The sequence below is a fragment of the Neomonachus schauinslandi genome, chromosome 2 (assembly GCF_002201575.2).
Source record: "Neomonachus schauinslandi chromosome 2, ASM220157v2, whole genome shotgun sequence".
Lineage (NCBI taxonomy): Eukaryota > Metazoa > Chordata > Mammalia > Carnivora > Phocidae > Neomonachus > Neomonachus schauinslandi.
Genome location: NC_058404.1, coordinates 53,375,698 through 53,396,098, shown reverse-complemented (window position 1 = coordinate 53,396,098; position 20,401 = coordinate 53,375,698). Strand labels below are relative to the sequence as shown.

Sequence of the window (20,401 nt, the reverse complement as noted above, 5' to 3'; positions counted from 1 at the left end):
TAAATAGAGTAATTTATTTAGCAAGAGATGACTAATATTATCATGCTGAGTTGCAGCATGTCAACTTTTGAAATAATAGTAGAGACCATGAGATGTGACCAGAAGATAGAGACATTTCAATTTGCCAATGGCCAGATGTGTGGAGTAAGAGAATGTCTTCACAGTGTGGACATGAAAAATGAACCATAAAATTACCATGATCTATTACATGCAGATGGTAGAACAAAAGTTATGGGACAGCAGAGTAGGAGGTCATAGTTAGACACAGGAAGTTTGAGATGAATATTTGACATTCAAGTAGTTATTGAGTAGGAAATTAGATAAAAGTATCTAGATTGGGGGACAAGATCCACACTGGAATCTCCAAGAGATCAGAGTGTGAGTGTACAATAACAGTCCTTTGCCCTTCTCAGGAACTGAAAAAGATTTGCCAAAGTCACAGTATCTATAGATACATTTGTACATGCACCCGCACCTGGTGAACCATCTGTTCATATTCTTTGTCCATTTTGCACTGCTGTATTGGCATTTTTCACATTGATATTAAGGAATTCTATATATGTTAACGGCAATAGCCTTTTCTCTGTAATGGGAGAAGCAATTGCTTTCCTTTTTCTTCATTCAAGTTTTTCTTAAGCCTTAAGATGCTTTTGGCCAACAATGCTTTGAAACTGAAACTCAATCAGAAGAGAAAATTTAGAAGGAACACAAATACATGGAGGTTAAAGAGCTTCCTACTAAAGAATGAATGGGTCAACCAGGAAATTAAAGAAGAATTCAAAAAATTCATGTAAACAAATGAAAATGAAAACACGGCATTTCAAAACCTTTGGGATGCAGCAAAGGTGGTCCTAAGAAGGAAGTATATAGCAATACAAGCCTTTCTCAAGAAACAAGAAAAGTCTCAAATACACAACCTAACCTTACACTGAAAAAAGCTATAGCAAGAATAGCAAATAAAGTGTAAATCAAGCAGGAGAAGAGAAATAATAATGATAAGAACAGAAATCAATGAAATAGAAACCAGAACAGTAGAACAGATCAACGAAACTAGGAGTTGGTTCTTTGAAAGAATAAGATTGATAAACCCCTGGCCAGACTTATCAAAAAGAAAAGAGAAAGGACCCAAATTAATAAAATCATGAATGAAAGAGGAGAGATCACAACCAACAAAGAAATACAAACAATTATAAGAACATATTATGAGCAATGATATGCCAACAAATTAAGCAATCTGGAAGAAATGGATGCATTCCTAGAAATATATAAACTACTTAAACTGAACCAGAAAGAAATAAAAAAAACCTGAACAGACCCATAAACAGCAAGAAAATTGAAGCAGTAATTAAAAATCTCCCAACAAACAAGAGTCCAGGACCAGATGGCCTCCCAGCAGAATTCTACCAAACACTTAAAGAAGAATTAATGCCTATTCTTCTGAAGCTATTTCAAAAAATAGAAAGGGAAAGAAAATTCCAAAACTCTTTTTATGAGGCCAGGATTACCTTGATACCAAAACCAGATAAAGACCCCACCAAAAAGGAGAATTACAGACCAGTATCCCTGATGAACATGGATGCCAAAATTGTCACCAAGATACTAGCCAATAGGATCCAACAGTACCTTAAAAGGATTATTCACCACATGCAGAAGAATGAAACTGGACCATTTCCTTACACCACACACAAAAAAATAGACTCAAAATGGATGAAGGACCTCAATATGAGACAGGAATCCATCAAAATCCTAAAGGAGAACACAGGCAGCAACCTCTTTGACCTCAGCCACAGCAACTTCTTCCTAGAAACATCGCCAAAAGCAAGGGAAGCAAGGGCAAAAATGAACTATTGGGACTTCATCAAGATAAAAAGCTTTTGCACAGCAAAGGAAACAGTCAACAAAACCAAAAGACAACCGACAGACTGGGAGAAGATATTTGCAAATGACATATCAGATAAAGGGCTAGCATCCAAAATCTATAAAGAACTTATTAAACTCAACACCCAAAGAACAACTAATCCAATCAAGAAATGGGCAGATTGGATTAGGAACAGACATTTCTGCAAAGAAGACATCCAAATGGCCAACAGACACATGAAAAAGTGCTCAACATCATTCGGCATCAGGGAAATCCAAATCAAAACCTCAATGAGCTATCACCTCACATCAGTCAGAATGGTTAAAATGAACAAGTCAGGAAACGACAGATGTTGGCGAGGATGCAGAGAAAGGGGAACCCTCCTACACTGTTGGTGGGAATGCAAGCTGGTGCAGCCACTCTGGAAAACAGTATGGAGGTTCCTCAAAAAGTTGAATATAGAGCTACCCTACGACCCAGCAATTGCACTACTGTGTATTTACCCCAAAGATATAAATGTAGTGATCTGAAGGGGCACCTGCACCCCAATGTTTATAGCAGCAATGTCTACAATAGCCTAACTATGGAAAGAGCTTAGATGTCCATCAACAGATGAATGGATAAAGAAGATGTGGTATATATATACAATGGAATATTATGCAGCCATCAATAAAATGATATCTTGCCATTTGCAATGATGTGGATGGAACTAGAGGGTATTACATTAAGCAAAATAAGTCAATCAGAGAAAGATAATTATCATATGATCTCAATGCTATGAGGAATTTGAGAAACAAGACAGAGGACCATAGGGGAAGGGAGGAAAAAATGAAACGAGATGGAACCAGAGAGGGAGGCAAACCATAAGAGTATCTTAATCTCAAGAAACAAACTGAGGGTTGCTGGAGTGGTGGGGGGTGGGAGGGATGGGGTGGTTGGGTGATGGACATTGGGGAGGGTATGTGCTATGGTGAGCACTGTGAATTGTGTAAGACTGATGAACCACAGACCTGTACCTCTGAAACAAATAATACATTATATGTTAAAAAAAAAAAAAAAAAGAAGAAGAAGAAGAAGATAGTAGGAAGGGAAAAATGAAGTTGGGGAAATCAGAGGGGGAGAAGAACCATGAGAGACTATGGACTCTGAGAAACCTACTGAGAGTTTTAGAGCAGAGGGGTGGGGGGATGGGTACACCCAGTGATGCGTATTAAGGAGGGCACATATTGCATGGAGCACCGGGTGTTACACACAAACAATGAATCATGGAACACTACATCAAAAACTAATGATGTAATGTATGGGGACTAATATAACATAATAAAATAAAATAAAATAAAGGATTATTCACCACAACCAAGTGGGATTTATACCACATTCCAAATGGGCTGCAAGGGTGGTTCAACATCTGCAAATCAACAAGTGTGATACATCACATGAATAAAAGAAAGGACAAGAACCATATGATTCTCTCAATCGATACAGAAAAAGCTTTTGACCAAATACAGCTTCTTTCTTGATTAAAACTCTTCACGGTATAGGGATAGAGGGAACATCCCTTAATACTATAAAAGCCATATACAAAAAGCCCACAGAGAATATCATTCTCAATGGGGAAAAACTGAGAGCTTTTCCCCTAAGGTCAGGAACACAACAGGGATGTCCACTCTCACCAGTGTTGTTCAACATAGTACTAGAAGTCCTAGCCTCAGTCAGCAATAAGACAACAAAAAGAAATAAAAAGTATCCAGATTGGCAAAGAAGAAGTCAAACTCTCATTCTTCACAGATGACATGAATCTCTATGTGGAAAACCCAAAAGACTCCACCCCAAATTGCTAGAACTCATACATGAATTCAGCAAAGTGGCAAGATATAAAATCAATGCACAAAGTCAGCTGAATTTCTATACACTAACAATAAGACAGAAGAAAGAGGAATTAAGGAGTCGATCCCATTTACAATTGCATCCAAAACCATAATATACCTAGGAATAAACCCAACCAAATAGGTAAAGGATCTGTATTCTGAAAACTATAGAACACTCATGAAAGAAATTGAGGAAGATACAAAGAAATGGAAAAATATTTCATGCTCATGGATTGGAAAAACAAATATTGTTAAAATGTCTATGTTACCTAGAGCAATCTTCACATTCAATGCAATCCCTATCAAAATACCATCAACTTTTTTCACAGAGCTGGAACAAATAATCCTAAAATTTGTATGGAACCAGAAAAGACCCTGAATAGCAAAAGAATGTTGAAAAAGAAAACCAAGGCTGGTGGGATCACAATTCTGAATTTCAAGCTCTATCACAATGCTACAATCATCAAGACAGTATGGTACTGGCACAAAAACAGACACATAGATCAATGGAACAGAATAGAGAGCCCAGAAATGGACCCTAAACTCTATGGTCAATTAATCTTCGACAAAGCAGGAAAAAATATCCAAAGGACAAATGACAGTCTCTTCAACAAATGGTTTTTGGAAAACTGGATGGCCACATGCAGAAGAATGAAACTATCATTTTCTTGCACTCAAAATGGATGAAAGACCTCAGTATGAGACAGGAATCCATCAAAATCCTAAAGGAGAACAGAGGCAGCAACCTCTTTGACCTTGGGTGCAGCAACTTCTTATTAGACATGTCACCAGAGGCAAGGAAAACTAAAGCAAAAATGAACTACTGGGACTTCATCAAGATAAAAAGACTTGCACAACAAAAGGAAACAGCTGACAAAACCAAAAGACAACCTACAGAATGGGAGAAGATATTGGCAAATGTCTTATCAGACAAAGGCTAGTATCCAAATCTATAAAGAACTTATCAAACTCAACACCCCAAAAACAAATAATCCCATCAAAAAACGGAAAGAAGACATGAACAGACATTTCTGCAAAGAAGACATCCAAATGGCCAACAGACACATGAAAAGATGCTCAACATTACTCATCATCAGGGAAATAGAAATCAAAACCACAAAGAGATACCACTTCACACCAGTCAGAATGGCTAAAATTATCAGAAAATGACAGATGTTGGTGAGGAAGTGGAGAAAGGGGAACCCTCTAACACTCTTGGTGGGAATGCAAGCTGTTGCAGCCACTCTGGAAAACAGTAGGGAGGTTCCTCAAAAAGTTAAAAATAGAGCTACCCTATGACCCAGCAACTGCACTACTAGGTATTTACCCAAAGGATACAAACAGTGCTCTGAAGGGGCACCTGCACCCCAATGTTTACAGCAGCAATGTCCACAACAGCCAAACTATGGAAAGAGCGCAGATGTCCATCGGCAGATGAATGGATAAAGAAGATGTGATACACACACACACACACACACACACACACACACACACACACTGGAATATTACTCAGCCATCAAAAAAATGAAATCCTGCCATTTGCAATGACATGGATGGAACTAGAAGTTATTATGCTGAGTGAAACAGGTCAATCAGAGAAAGACAATTATCATGTTATTTCACTCATATGTGGAATTGAAACAAAACAGAGGATCATAAGGGAAGGGAGGGAAAAATAAAATAAGATGAAATCAGAGAGGGAGACAAACCATAAGAGACTCTACAGGGAAAAAACTGAGGGTTGCTGGAGTGGATTAGGGTGGGGGGATGGGGTAACTGGGTGACGGGCATTAAGGAGGACACGTGATTTGATGAGCCCTGGGTGTTATATGCAACTGATGAATCACTGAACCTAAATTAATTAGGTTAATTAATCAAATTTAAAATTTTTTAAATGTCCAAAATAGATAAATAAACAAACAAAAAAAGATGTTTTGGTCATACAAAATGATTATACCTATAATATTTTTAAATTATTTGTTGTGATTGTAGTTTTTTTAATGCTTACAAAGTATTCTCCATTTGAGATTATACACACATCATTCTTTCACATTTTCTCTGAGTATTTTTATTTTCATGTTTCTATCATTTAAACGTGTTCTATCTTAAATTTATTTTGTTAAAAGCATGAATAAGGGGGCGCCTGGGTGGCTCAGTCGTTAAGCATCTGCCTTCAGCTCAGGTCATGATCCCAGGGTCCTGGGATCGAGGCCCGCATCGGGCTCCCTGCTCCGCGGGAAGCCTGTTTCTCCCTCTCCCTCTCCCCCTGCTTGTGATCCTGCTCTCACTGTGTCTCTCTCTGTCAAATAAATAAATAAAATCTTTTAAAAAAAAAAAGCATGAATAAGTTTGCAGGGCTTTATTTTTCACAGATGGTTTCTTAGTTGTTCTCCTACAAAAACCATTATCTCCGTGGCAAATACTATTTCCAGCAGAGAAAAAATAAAGTAATATAAAATAATTATATAATCAAGAAAGTTGAAATAAAGGAATTTGAAGACAACTGCACTAGAATTTCAGGAATATACATTTCTCAAGGACTAAGGAACTTTTTTTAAAGATGATATATGAAGTCATAAAAATAACACAATTAATAAAATCATGAAACTTAGAACATAATTCAAGACTTATTCTAGATCATTGGGTCACGTCCAATTCATTTAGAGAAAAATAAATACAGCAACCAAAAAGAAAACTTTAAAAAATACAAATCTTATGTGGAAATTAAGAAACATATTCCTAAATAACAGAGATCAGAAGAAATTCAATGGAAATTAGAAAAACTTTAGAGTTGACTAATAATTAAGATTCCATATTTGGAATTGTAGCTAGGATGGAAATTAGAAAGAGAAGTATGGCCTTGGATTAGATTAAAAGATTAGATTAAAAGAATGGGTGAAAGTTAATTTGATAAGAATTGGATTTATTATGAGAGATAGCAGCAGGATAGAATAGATCCAAAGTAAGAGGAAAGGTGTAAAGCAGAAAAATTGAAATAGGAAAGATATGTTTCTAATATAATATGTATAAACAAGGCAGAAAGGATGTTCTGGAAAACTGGAAACTGAAAAAATTTTGTTTAAGATTTTTTTAAAAGCAAAGTATAGAATAATTAAAATGGTATAGAAAACAAAAAGTTAAAAAGAGGAAAATACAAACTAAAATTCCTAGATAAATTAAGTTTAAAAAAGGAAATGATAACCTGAATAATCCTATAGTTATTAAAGAAAATGGATTAGCACAAGTAAAAATATATTCCTTAAAATAAAACACAGCCATGGTGACTTTAATATTTGTGTTTTACCAAATATTATTTAAAAAATTCAAATTAGAAAAATGAGATTGAGAACATGTGGAGAAATATCATAATGTGTTGTATGAGGCTGGCATAACTCATCAAAATCTAACAACAGCAAACACAACAAAATTATAGTCTAATTTAACTCATAAATATAGATACAAATTTTCTACGCAACGCATTAGCAAACAAAATCAATAAATATATTAAAAAATAATACATGATTGTCTTAGTCCATTCAGGCGGCTGTAACAAAATGCAACAGACTTATAAACAACAAAAATTTATTGCTTACAGTTCTGGAGGCTGAAAGTCAGAGATCAGGTGCCAGCATAGTCAGGGAGGGCCCTCTTCCAGGTTGCAGACTCTCATTATACACTCACATGGTGGAGTGGGCTAGGCAGCTCTGTGGGATTTCTTTTATAGAAACACTAACCTCATTCATGAGGGTTCCACCCTCATGACCTAATCACCTTCCAAAGGTCCCACTTCCAAATACCATCACCTTTGGGTGTTATGATCTCAATATACAAATTCTGGTGGACACAAACATGCAGACCATAGCAATGATCAAGTTGATTTTGTCCCAGTAAAGCAAATTTCATTTACCATTGCATAAATGTGTCAATGCAATTCAACACTAAGCAAATAAAGGAAAAGTGTCATTTGATAATCTCAATAGCTGTAGTAAAATGTTTGGGAAAATTCAGCACTTATTCATGAATAATTAACAAAAAACTAGATATATGTGGCCCTTTAATAAAAACCTGCCTATAATGTATCCATAAGAAATACCTACTGAACAATGAACTTTTGCAAGCATGTGTTTAAAACTAGTACTTGATTTGGATGCTCGTTATAATAATTTGTTTCAAACATTTTTCTTTATGTCCCAACCAGTGCAGGAAGGGAAGAAAAATAAATAAAAGTTGTAAATATTGAAAAGGATGAAATAAAGTTATTATTATTTATAAATGATATAATTCATATAGAGAGATCAGAACTATTTATAAATAAATTATTAAAATCAATGAAAGTTTAGCATTTGACTAATGATAAAATCATTATACAAAATCAATTCCGTGAATCCCAGCGATATAACATTAGAGATTTTATTTTTTTAACATTAGAAATTTTAAATTGATATTTATCACTAATAATAGCATAAATACATAAATTATTTGAAAATAAATCAAATAAAATATGAACCATATAATAGAAAATAAAACATTTAATTTCAAGGAAAATGTGAATATTTGTTCTTTAAGTTACCATGAAATCATCTTTAAATTATCATAATATCTTCATATACATGGACAGACCTTGATGAAGCTTCCTAGGTTGTTTGCTATTTTAAGAAACAAACTCAGTAAAATTATGTGACAGTATTTAGGGTTTATCTTATGCTTTAAAGTTTCAATAAGACAAGACTCTGAGTTTTCTTCTAAATATGTTTAACATGAAATTATTTATCAACAACACATCTTAGAGGAAGGAATTATGTCCCAGCCTTAGCTCTGTTTGACTTTATCACCATGGGGAACAAGAGGAAATCCCTTTCCTTCTCAGAGCTTGGGATCCCCCTCTTACTTGATTGGGTAGATGATTATATCATAATTAAATTCCACTTATATAATTCTGTCATTTCTTAACCCAGGTTTTACCTGTGGTCTCTAGACTTTTAGAGACAATGTTAGGCTTGGCTGTGGATGTTCAAATCATTTTTTAAGATATCTATAAATCTTAAGGCAAGAGAAGCTTTGGTGAGATTATATTTTCATATTGCTGCTTGCTAGGATTTTCTGTATTCAGTGGCTGTTCTTTTATCTGGGTCATGCATCATACAAAGAGGAGATATACTTCTTAACAATTCCAAAAAAGGAAAAAAAAAAAAAAAGAAGAAGAAGATGGGAAGGAAGAAAGGAGGGAGGGAGAGAAACCATACAACAAATAATCTAATGATGAGTGTCTGCATAATAGAGTACATTTATTATTTGGAGACCATAGGGAGTCATAACACTGATCCTGGCATGGTAGACAATTAAATAACATATTATATTCCTGTTCCAAAGTACTTTCATTTATTTGCCACCAAGGGTTTCCAACCAACTCTGTCACACATATGCAGCCACCATTGATTCTGTAAATCTTGCTCACTCCAGATCATTCCCCTCCTTTTGTCTTTGTTTTTCTTTTTCTTGGTTTGCTCTGAATTCCAAATGTTTTTACCATCTATAATGTTCAACATTTTAATTATTTTCAGCTCATCACAAATTTGTCTGGCAAACACATTAATGCACACAGAAGGACATTTCAATTAAGCAGATCAGCCCACCTTACAAAATATGATTGGTCATTAATGACAGCATTTTTCATTATAATTCTAAATAAGAATAATTCATTATGGAACATGAGAACTTGGAGCATAGCAGTAGCAGCAGCTAGACAAATCTTAGAAGAGTTAATTATAAGAAACAAAAGCTAAGAAGAAGAAATTTTTATCTTTGCAAGCAGACAATATATATTTTTAGGATCCTCAAAAAAAGAAGAGGATAAATTAATATTTTTTCACTGTAACTTCAAACAAATTAAATTTTTAAAATTAATACCAAAAAAGTCACAATTTTTTAAAATGTTAAATTCTTTTGAAATAGTAGCAGAATTGGTGTCAATGTGGGAGGGCAACTTTGAATGGATGCATTTCTGAGGATCCCTGGGAATCTATGCAAATTATTGGTTAATATCTTAACAAATTTAGCTACCTATAAAACAAAGAAACTACTGTGGTAAATGTTTAGAATAACTAAAGGAATACTGCTTTTAATAAATATAACTAGAGAAATTCAGGATATGTCATTTGTTGATCCCATTTTAAGAAATCACTTTGAGCATTATGTAGCCAGTTATTACCTAGCATTTTAAAAATTCCCTTAGTCACAGCTTTAAGGAAAATATATGCAATAGCTTTAGTTCTGCTGATATATACCAGGAAATACCAAAATCAGATTTGTCAATTTAGTATGTTTAGATTTTATTATTAAAAAAATAGAAATCCCATAGAAATCTTGGGGTCTGAATCTTTTGAGTACTATCTTAAACATTCTTTGATTTATTAAACTACTTTGGCCATGTAGTGGCTCTTTTTTCTGAACAGTATTAATTTTCTTTTTCTTTTCAAGATTTTATTTATTTATTTATTTGAGAGAGCGAGAATGAGAGAGAGAGAGAGAACACATGAGAGAGGGGAGGGTGAGAGGGAGAAGCAGACTCCCTGCTGAGCAGGGAGCCTGATGCGGGACTCGATCCCGGGACTCCAGGATCATGACCTGAGCCGAAGGCAGTCGCTTAAACAACTGAGCCACCCAGGTGTCCCAAACAGTATTAATTTTCTATTGATTGACTGATTTCTGTACCCTTGTACCACCCTCTTTCTATTCCCTCCCACCCACACCAGCCCCTAGCAACCACTTTTCTACTCTTTGTTTCTATGAGTTCAATTTGTTTAAATTCTACATACAAGTGATACCTCACAGAATTTGTTTTCTCTGTCTGACTTGGTTTACTGAGCACAATGCCCTCCAGATTCATCCATATTGTTGCAGAAGACAGAATTTCTGTTTTTTTAAAGGCTGAGTAATTTTCCATTGGATATATATGACATTTTGCTTATCCATTCATTTGTGGATGGGTACAGGTTGTTTCCATATCTTGGCTATTGTGAATAATGTTGCAATGAACACTGGACTGCAGGTATCTCTTTGAGATCATGGTTTTAACTCCCTTGGATATATACCCAGAAGTGGGATTGCTGGATCATATGGTAGTTTTCTTTTTAACTTTTTAAGGAAACTCCATACTCTTTCCCATAGTGGCTGTACCAGTTCACATTCCCACCAGCCATGTACAAGGGTTCTCTTTTTCCATGTATTCATCAGAATTTTCTATCCCTTATCTTTTTGGTAATAGGCATCCTAACAAGTACAGGGTGATATCTCATTATAGTTTTGACTTGCATTTCCCTGATGATTACTGATGTTAATTTTTCCATATACTTGTTGGCTATTTGTATGTTTTTGGAAAATGTTCAGGTCCTTTGCCGATTTTTTAATTTATTTATTTTTATAGAGTTGCATGAGTTCCTGTACATTTTGTATATTAACCTATCATGTGATATATGCTTTGTAAATATTTTCTCCCATCCCATATATTGTCTTTTCACTTTGCTCATTTTTGATTTGTTTTGTTTTTGTTTTTGTTTTGCTGTACAGAGAGGCTTTTTAAATATTGCCTTTGAAGGCACCTGGGTGGCTCAGTTGCTTAAGCGTCTGCCTTCAGCTCAGGTCATGATCCCAGAGTCCTGGGATGGAGTCCCACAATGGGCTCCCTGCTCAGGGGAGAGTCTGCTCTCCCTCTGCCCCTCCCCCCTTCGTGCCCTCTCTCTCTCTCATTCTCTCACTCTCTCTCTCCCAAATAAATAAATAAAATATTTTAAAAATAAATAAATAAATAATGCCTTTGATTGGGAGTAGAGTTTCATATTCATGATGATATTTCAGAATAATGGTACATTTAAAAGTTTACACCTGAGTGGTGTTTATCATAAATATCTCACAAGTGTATGTAATGCCTAATATTATGTACAATGCTTAATACTAAGATGATATTATCAGAGGAATTAAACAAATGCATTGAAAGATTTCAAAATTATTATAAACAAACTTGGAATAGAAGAAGACTAAACATGATACAAATGGAATATGAAGGTAACTAATAACTGTGTAAATAAATATTTATTTCTTATGCATGTTAGTGGACAGCTCAAGTACCAAGCGATTTATGTAAAAACTCCTACTTCAATAAAATGTGTTCACTAGTGATGTATGTGTGTGCCAGGGTCCAAGACAGAGTAGGAGGCAACCTGTGCCAGCTTCTTAGCAGCATTTACAGAAAATGCACACAGCTGGCTGCTGTGAGATTCCTTTGCTTTCTGTTGTGGGGTTGGGTCAGGCAGCCTGGTTTTAGTCATATAATAAGAGGAATTTAAAAGACCTCTTATTCGCATAATTGTGTGGTTTCACTGAGACCAGGGTGTCTCACAGATTTCTTGGTCATCAAAATCTGAATCCAGTAAGTCCTCCGTGACAGAAAGGACCCTGTGGGGTGCCTGCACTTTGTCTTTTGTGACTGTGTGTGCTTCACTCTCACTTAAGCTTTACACGAGCATACCTTGTGGGATTTCAGAAGTCCTTCAATTTCCCTGGCACTGCGTAATTGCAAGTAGTAATACCATTGTGCACATTTTACAAATCTAAAATATAGATAATTCTTCACTTTATGGTCAGGAATAACAAGAGTGTCCATTATCACCCCTGCAATTGAATATTGTTCTGATAGTTACGGTCAGTGCAATAAAAAATTAATAGAAATGCAAGATGCAAATATATACAATATATACACGATTGTATATAACAAGGAAATTTAACAGAAACAACTGAGAAAACTCAAATTTGAGAGAGCTTAATAGATTGAACTGTGTTTCGGGTCTCTGCGACCACGCTCATGCCCTTCGCTGGAAGGACTCACGGGGCTCAGGAAAGCAGTTAGACTCATGTTGCAGTTTATTACAAGGAAAGAGATTAAAATCAGAAAGGGAAAAAGGTGCATGGGTCAAAGTCCAGGGGAAACCAGGCACAAGTTTCCAAGCATGGTCTCCCAGGGGAGTCACATGGACATGCTTAATTCTCTCAGCAAGAATGTATGACAGCCTGCACAAAGTGCTACCAAGCAGACTCGCCCAAGCTTTCATGTTCAGGATTTTAATTGGGAGGTCAGACACATTGGCAAGCAGCAACTATATGGTTTCATTAGCATTGCTTTTGAATTAACTAATTTCTCTTAGAAAACCATCAGATTTCTTTTTTTTTTTTAAGATTATTTATTTATTTGACAGAGAGAGACACAGCAAGAGAGGGGACACAAGCAGGGGGAGTGGGAGAGGGAGAAGCAGGCTCCGCACTTAGCAGGGAACCCGACGCAGGGCTCTATCCCAGGACCCTGGGATCATGACCTGAGCCGAAGGCAAACGCTTAACGACTGAGCCACCCAGGCGCCCCAAAAACTATCAAATTTCTACAGTAGGTTTGGAATTGTAGAAAACTAGCATAATTGTGTAACAAGTTCTTCAAATATAGGAAGGAATTATTTTTGGTTTATATAATATGTATTTTTTCAAAACATACTAACAATGCCATCCATCATTCTAGGCTGAGACTATTGTGTAAACAACGCAAACAAGTCCACCATTCTCTTGGAATGTATATTATGCCTCTCCATTGGTGAATAAAGGATCAACGTTAATGTGAATTGAATACATTTATTGTTTTTATATAACACTATGTTAATTTTTCTGCCTGAAAACCTGCACCTCTACATCAATCTCAACAAATCAAATAGGTAATTACTGAGCATGTAGGTACATACAAAGCAGTCTCCCAGGTGCTGTGAATATATGTGCAGTTTATAACTGAGTTAGGTTAAAAAAAATTAATACATAAAAAAATACATTATTTCACCTATCACAAGATAAGATATGAATATAAATACATTATTTATTAAAATCCATTTTTGGGGGCGCCTGGGTGGCTCAGTCGTTAAGCGTCTGCCTTCGGCTCAGGTCATGATCCCAGGGTCCTGGGATCCAGCCCCGCATTGGGCTCCCTGCTCCGTGGGCAGCCTGCTTCTCCCTCTCCCACTCCTCCTGCTTGTGTTCCCTCTCTCGCTGTGTCTCTCTCTGTCAAAATAAATAAATTTAAAAAAAATCTTTAAAATCCATTTTTTATTCTGTACTTGGGACCCAATTACCAATATTGCTGATACTTTAAACAACACTATATGTTAGGTTTGATGATCTTTGCTTTATATATATGGAACCTAAGACTAGGAGAACTGAAGTATTCTGAGAGACAAAAAATAATACATATCAGAACCTGGAATAAATATCTACAAAACTCAGATCCTTTATATCAGTACTTGTCAAAAGATTGCAATGAAGGAACACAGATCCACTGAGGGCCAATACTTTTGTGAACTACAACAAAACTAAACTACTAGAAATATAAAAATTTCTAAATTATGTAAAAATATAAGCCAAATTTATTAGATTCTACTTAAAACACGTAAGTGTTGTATGAAAGGAGAGAGGGTTAACACTCCCCTTGGGCCTGACAACACCCATATGGTGAAGGTATTGCCACCTATTTCATGGCATCTAACCATTATTTGGGGGACCCTGGCTGTCTCAGTCGGTGGAGCATGCGACTCTTGATCTTGGGGTTGTGGGTTCATGCCCCACATTGGGTGTAGATATTACTTTTAAAAATTAAATTTAAGATGAACATGGATGCAAAAATTCTCACCAAAATACTAGCCAATAGGATCCAACAGTACATTAAAGGATTATTCACCACGACCAAGTGGGATTTATTCCTGGGCTGCAAGGTTGGTTCAACATCCACAAATCAATCAACGTGATACAATACATTAACAAAAGAAAAAACAAGAATCATATGATCCTCTCAATAGATGCAGAAAAAGCATTTGACAAAGTACAGCATCCTTTCTTGATCAAAACTTGAGAGTATAAGGATAGAGGGTACATAACTCAATATCATAAAAGTCATCTATGAAAAACCTACAGCAAATATCATGCTCAATGGGGAAAAACTGAGAGCTTTCCCCTTAAGGTCAAGAACGCGGCAGGGATGTCCATGATCACCACTGCTATTCAACGTAGTATTAGAAGTCCTAGCCACAGCAATCAGACAACAAAAAGAAATCAAAGGCATCCAAATCAGCAAAGAAGAAGTCAAACTCTCACTCTTTGCAGATGATATGATACTTTATGTGGAAAACCCAAAAGACTCCACCCCAAAACTGCTAGAACTCATACAGGAATTCAGTAAAGTGGCAGGATATAAAATCAATGCAGAGAAATCAGTGGCATTCCTATACACCAACAACCAGACAGAAGAAAGAGAAATTAAGGAGTCGATCCCATTTACAATTGTACCCCAAACCATAAGATACTTAGGAATATATCTAACCAAGAGGCAAAAGATCTGTACTCAGAAAACTATAAAATACTCATGAAAGAAATTGAGGAAGACACAAAGAAATGGAAAAACATTCCATGCTCATAGATTGGAAGAACAAATATTGTGAAGATGTCAATGCTACCTAGAGCAATCTACACATTCAATGCAATCCCCATCAAAATACCATCCACTTTTTTCAAAGAAATGGAACAAATAATCCTAAAATTTGTATGGAACCAGAAAAGACCCCGAATAGCCAGAGGAATGTTGAAAAAGAAAGGCAAAGCTGGCGGCCTCACAATTCCGGACTTCCAGCTCTATTACAAAGTTGTAATCATCAAGACAGTATGGTACTGGCACAAAAACAGACACATAGATCTATGGAACAGAATAGAGAGCCCAGAAATGGACCCTCAACTCTATGGTCAATGAATCTTCGACAAAGCAGGAAAGAATGTCCAATGGAAAAAAGACAGTCTCTTCAACAAATGGTGTTGGGAAAATTGGACAGTCACATGCAGAAGACTGAAACTGGACCATTTCCTTACACCACACACAAAAATAGACTCAAAATGGATGAACGACCTAAATGTGAGACAGGAATCCATTAAAATCCTAAAGGAGAACACAGGCAGCAACCTCTTCGACCTCAGCCACAGCAACTTCTTCCTAGAAACATCACCAAAGGCAAGGGAAGCAAGGTCAAAAATGAACTACTGGGACTTCATCAAGATCAAAAGCTTTTGCACAGCAAAAGAAACAGTCAACAAAACCAAAAGACAACTGATAGAATGGAAGAAGATATTTGCAAATGACATGTCAGATAAAGGGCTAGTATCCAAAATCTATAAAGAACTTATCAAACTCAACACCCAAAGAACAACTAATCCAATCAAGATTTGGGCAGAAGACAGGAACAGACATTTTCCCAAAGACATCCAAATGGCCAACAGACACATGAGAAAGTGCTCAACATTGCTAGGCATCAGGGAAATCCAAATCAAAACCTCAATGAGCTATCACCTCACATCAGTCAGAATGGCTAAAGTTAACAAGTCAGGAAACGACAGATGTTGGCAAGGATGCGGAGAAAGGGGAACCCTCCTACACTGTTGGTGGGAATGAAAGCTGGTGCAGCCACTCTGGAAAATAGTATGGAAGTTCCTCAAAAAGTTGAAAATAGAGCTACCATACGATCCAGCAATTGCACTACTGGGTATTTACCCCAAAGATACAAATGTAGGGATCCGAAGGGGTACGTGCACCCCGATGTTTATAGCAGCAATGTCCACAATAGCCAAACTGTGGAAAGAGCCAAGATGTCCATTGACAGATGAATGGATAAAGAAGATGTGGGATATATATACAATAGAATATTATGCAGCCATCAAAAAGAATGAAATCTTGCCATTTGCAATGACGTGGATGGAACTGGAGGGTGTTATGCTGAGCAAAATAAGTCAATCAGAGAAAGACATGTATCATATGACCTCACTGATATGAGGAATTCTTAATCTCAGGAAACAAACTGAGGGTTGCTGGAGTGGTGGGGGGTGGGAGGGATGGGGTGGCTGGGTGATAGACATTGGGGAGGGTATGTGCTATGGTGAGCGCTGTGAATTGTGCAAGACTGTTGAATCACAGATCTGTACCTCTGAAACAAATAATGCAATATATGTTAAGAAAAAAAAAAAGAAGAAGAAGAAGATAGCAGGAAGGGGCACCTGGGTGGCTCAGTTGGTTAAGCGACTGCCTTTGGCTCAGGTTATGATCCTGGAGTCCCGGGATTGAGACCCGCATCGGGCTCCCTGCTCAGCAGGGAGTCTGCTTCTCCTTCCAACCCTCCCCCCTCTCATGCTCTCTCTCTATCTCATTCTCTCTCTCAAATAAATAAATAAAATCTTTAAAAAAAAAAAGAAGATAGCAGGAGGAGAAGAATGAAGGGGGGGAAATTGGAGGGGGAGATGAATCATGAGAGACGATGGACTCTGAAAAACAAACTGAAGGTTCTAGAGGGGAGGGGGATGGGAGGATGAGTTAGCCTGGTGATGGGTATTAAAGAGGGCACGTTCTGCATGGAGCACTGGGTGTTATGTACAAACAATGAATCATGGAACACTACATCAAAAACTAATGATGTAATGTATGGTGATTAACATAACAATAAAAAATTTTTTAAATTAAATTTAAAAAATTTCTGTCAAATTATTAAACAAATTCCAAAATTTATCTCAATTGCTGTACTTTTCTCATCAAAAAATGGTAACAAATGGTTTGTAGTGCTACCCTGCTCTTCAAGCTATACTTAGGACTGCTCTCCACTCTGCCACATTCTGGACACATCCAGAGTGCTCTGGTGGAAATTCTGATAGATATTTTGTATACAGGAAAAACTCCTGTATATGTATTATGAAATAAGATTTGAAGGCACAAATGTTCATGGTTGGGTAACAGTGGTAAATAAGCATGTCCAATTAAAATAAAAACTGTCTTTGTTTGTTTTTTGAGACATCTATGGGAGATAGTTTGAACAGATTGAATGTGAACATACTTCTGTTTAGGAATCTGAGTTTGATCTTACAGTAAATAAGGAAAATTATATGCATTTATCTTTGAAGAGATTCCTTTTCAGGGTGAATACATGATGCTAGAGTGCTTTCCATTTGGTACATATATATATGTTGAAGTAAAGAACATTGCATAGACCTATAAGAGTTTACTTATATGTATTTTATGTATTGGTATTGCATAGGCCTATAAGAATTTACTTATATGTATTGTATTTATTGGTACCTATCTAGAAAAAAAAAGGTAGAACATTATTTTAGAAAGCAAACATGTTAGTGGTGTACTTAGAACTCAGCTAATCATGTTAATTGGTTTATTTATAACTGGTTCCAAAATAGCATATTATTTAAAGAGAAAAATAAGCATTGAGATAATTAAGCATGAAATTTGGAAATACAGTGATTTAATCATTGAGGATTTCATTATTGATATATAGATGTAGCTTTTTATATGTTCATGTTATGTTGATAATAAACTGGTTCCATGATTCACAATCTAAAGTTGATCAACCAGTGTCCAGCTAAAGAAATAACTGTATATATTACTATTTTCTTGCATTTCTTAAAATATTAGAGATGAGAATGTATGTTGTTCATCTCTAGTCTTTACTATAATTTTTTAACCATATTGTTTTTATAGAACCTATGTAAGAATTTTGGTGAAATGAACTCTCTACCCAGGGAAAAATATGCAGTATTGATCCATGTGAGATTTTGTACAGATCACAAAAGGTATGGAGACCCTCGAAGCTCAATCTTTGACTCTACAGAGATCCAAAGTTTAAGAACTTTGATAGAAGGCTGGTCTGTCTGAATACATCCTCCCCCTTAGAATGTCTGTTCTTTACCAAAAACCTTCAGTTAATATTACTCCCCAAATTCTCCAATGCTTCCTTCCATTTAAGCTAAGTATATATGTGGGATTTTTTTTTCCTGTTTCTGTACTCCCATTGACAGGAATCAGTAAAAGAGACATCTCTATTTAATTTCTTTATCATCACTCTTTATAGTAAATGAAACTAAATGAATAGTTAGTGTTAGGATAGGACCACAAAAGGAATAGTAGCTCAAAACTCATATTTTCACTAGTGAAATCTCATTGCATTTATTAATTCATCAAATAAAATCCTCTTTCCTTTTTGTTAATCATCTAATAAGATTGAATGAAAAACATAAGTTTATTCACTTATTTAAAATATATTTACTGAGTGCCTTCTATCTACCAGTGACTAATCTGGCCATAAAATAGACAAAATATCAGGTTCTCATGGTGCCTTATGAAACAATGGACATAATGAATAAGTTTTTTTATGTAGGATATTAGAGGGTGATAAATTATTTATGAAAAGTTGGACCAGGAAAGTGAGCTAAGACTTCCCAGGGTATGGGAGTAGTTCTAATTTCAAGAAGGATTATCTGGGCAGAACTCATTGAGAGAACGATAGGAAGAGGACCTGGCAAGTATGAATGTTCAATGGTGAGAGCTAGAAATTGAGGAACACAGTGTAACTAATGTGGAGGAATGAAGGAAAGAGTAGTAGGAGATAAAGTCAGAAAGGAAAAGAGGGTGAGGAGGGTGGGAACTACCATAAAGACCTTCACTTTTACTTTTGAGTGAAAAGAGGAGAAACTGAATGATTTTCAGTATAAGAGCAGATTATTTACCTTTCAAAAGGTGCATCCTGTAATGTACAAAGTAAGAAGTGTGGCCAAATTTGGAGGCTATTACACTAATGAATGTGAAATATGATAATGATTGAGCACAAGGTGACAGCAGTGAAATTAGTGAAAAATAGACAGATTTTGCATATATTATGAAGGCAGAACCAACATATTTCCTGAATTCCTTGGTGTGGAATATGAGAAAAAGCAATGGATGAAATATGACTTCAAGATTTTACCTAAGCATCTTGAAGGATGAATTTCCCATCAAACTGGACTGGATAAAGTTGTGGATTGAGCAGATTTTTTATTTATTTATTTATTTTTATTCTTATGTTAATCCCCATACATTACATCATTAGTTTTAGATGTAGTGTTCCATGATTCATTGTTTGTGCATAACACCCAGTGCTCCATGCAGAATGTGCCCTCCTCAATACCCATCACTAGGCTAACCCATCCTCCCACCCCCCTCCCCTCTAGAACCCTCAGTTTGTTTTTCAGAGTCCATCATCTCTCATGGTTCATCTACCCCTCCGATTTCCCCCACTTCATTCTTCCCCTCCCGCTACCTTCTTCTTCTTCTTCTGGGGAGGGTATGTGCTCTGGTAAGCGCTGTGAATTGTGCAAGACTGCTGAATCTCAGATCTGTACCTCTGAAACAAATAATGCAATATATGTTAAGAAAAAAAAAAGAAGAGGATTGAGCAGATTTTAAGGAAAGGTCAGGAGTTGAATTTTGGAGTTCAGGAGTAAAGTCTGTATAGAGACATAAATTTAAATATCACCAGGATGTAGAAGAAATGTAAAGTCATAAGACTAAATGGATATCACAAATAGTGTGAGTATAGGTGGAGGCCTGAGTTCGTAAGCACATAGAGTTATTTTTTTTCCCACATTGGAGTCGTGACCATGACTCCTCCTTTGCATTTTTGATTTATTGCTACTTATTAGTGAAATATTTTTTTACCCATGTCATTCTGAAAACGATATTAACTCTAAAAAGTGAACATGCATACCCCATTATGATTGTATATGCATTCAGACAGCCATTG

The 20,401-nt window shown here is 36.1% G+C and overlaps 1 pseudogene; it reads left to right on the top strand.

Annotated features, from left to right (window-relative positions):
* Positions 1 to 14,203: 14,203 nt before the first annotated feature.
* Positions 14,204 to 14,304, top strand: LOC123324248 (annotated as a pseudogene).
* The last annotated feature ends 6,097 nt before the right edge of the window (positions 14,305 to 20,401 follow it).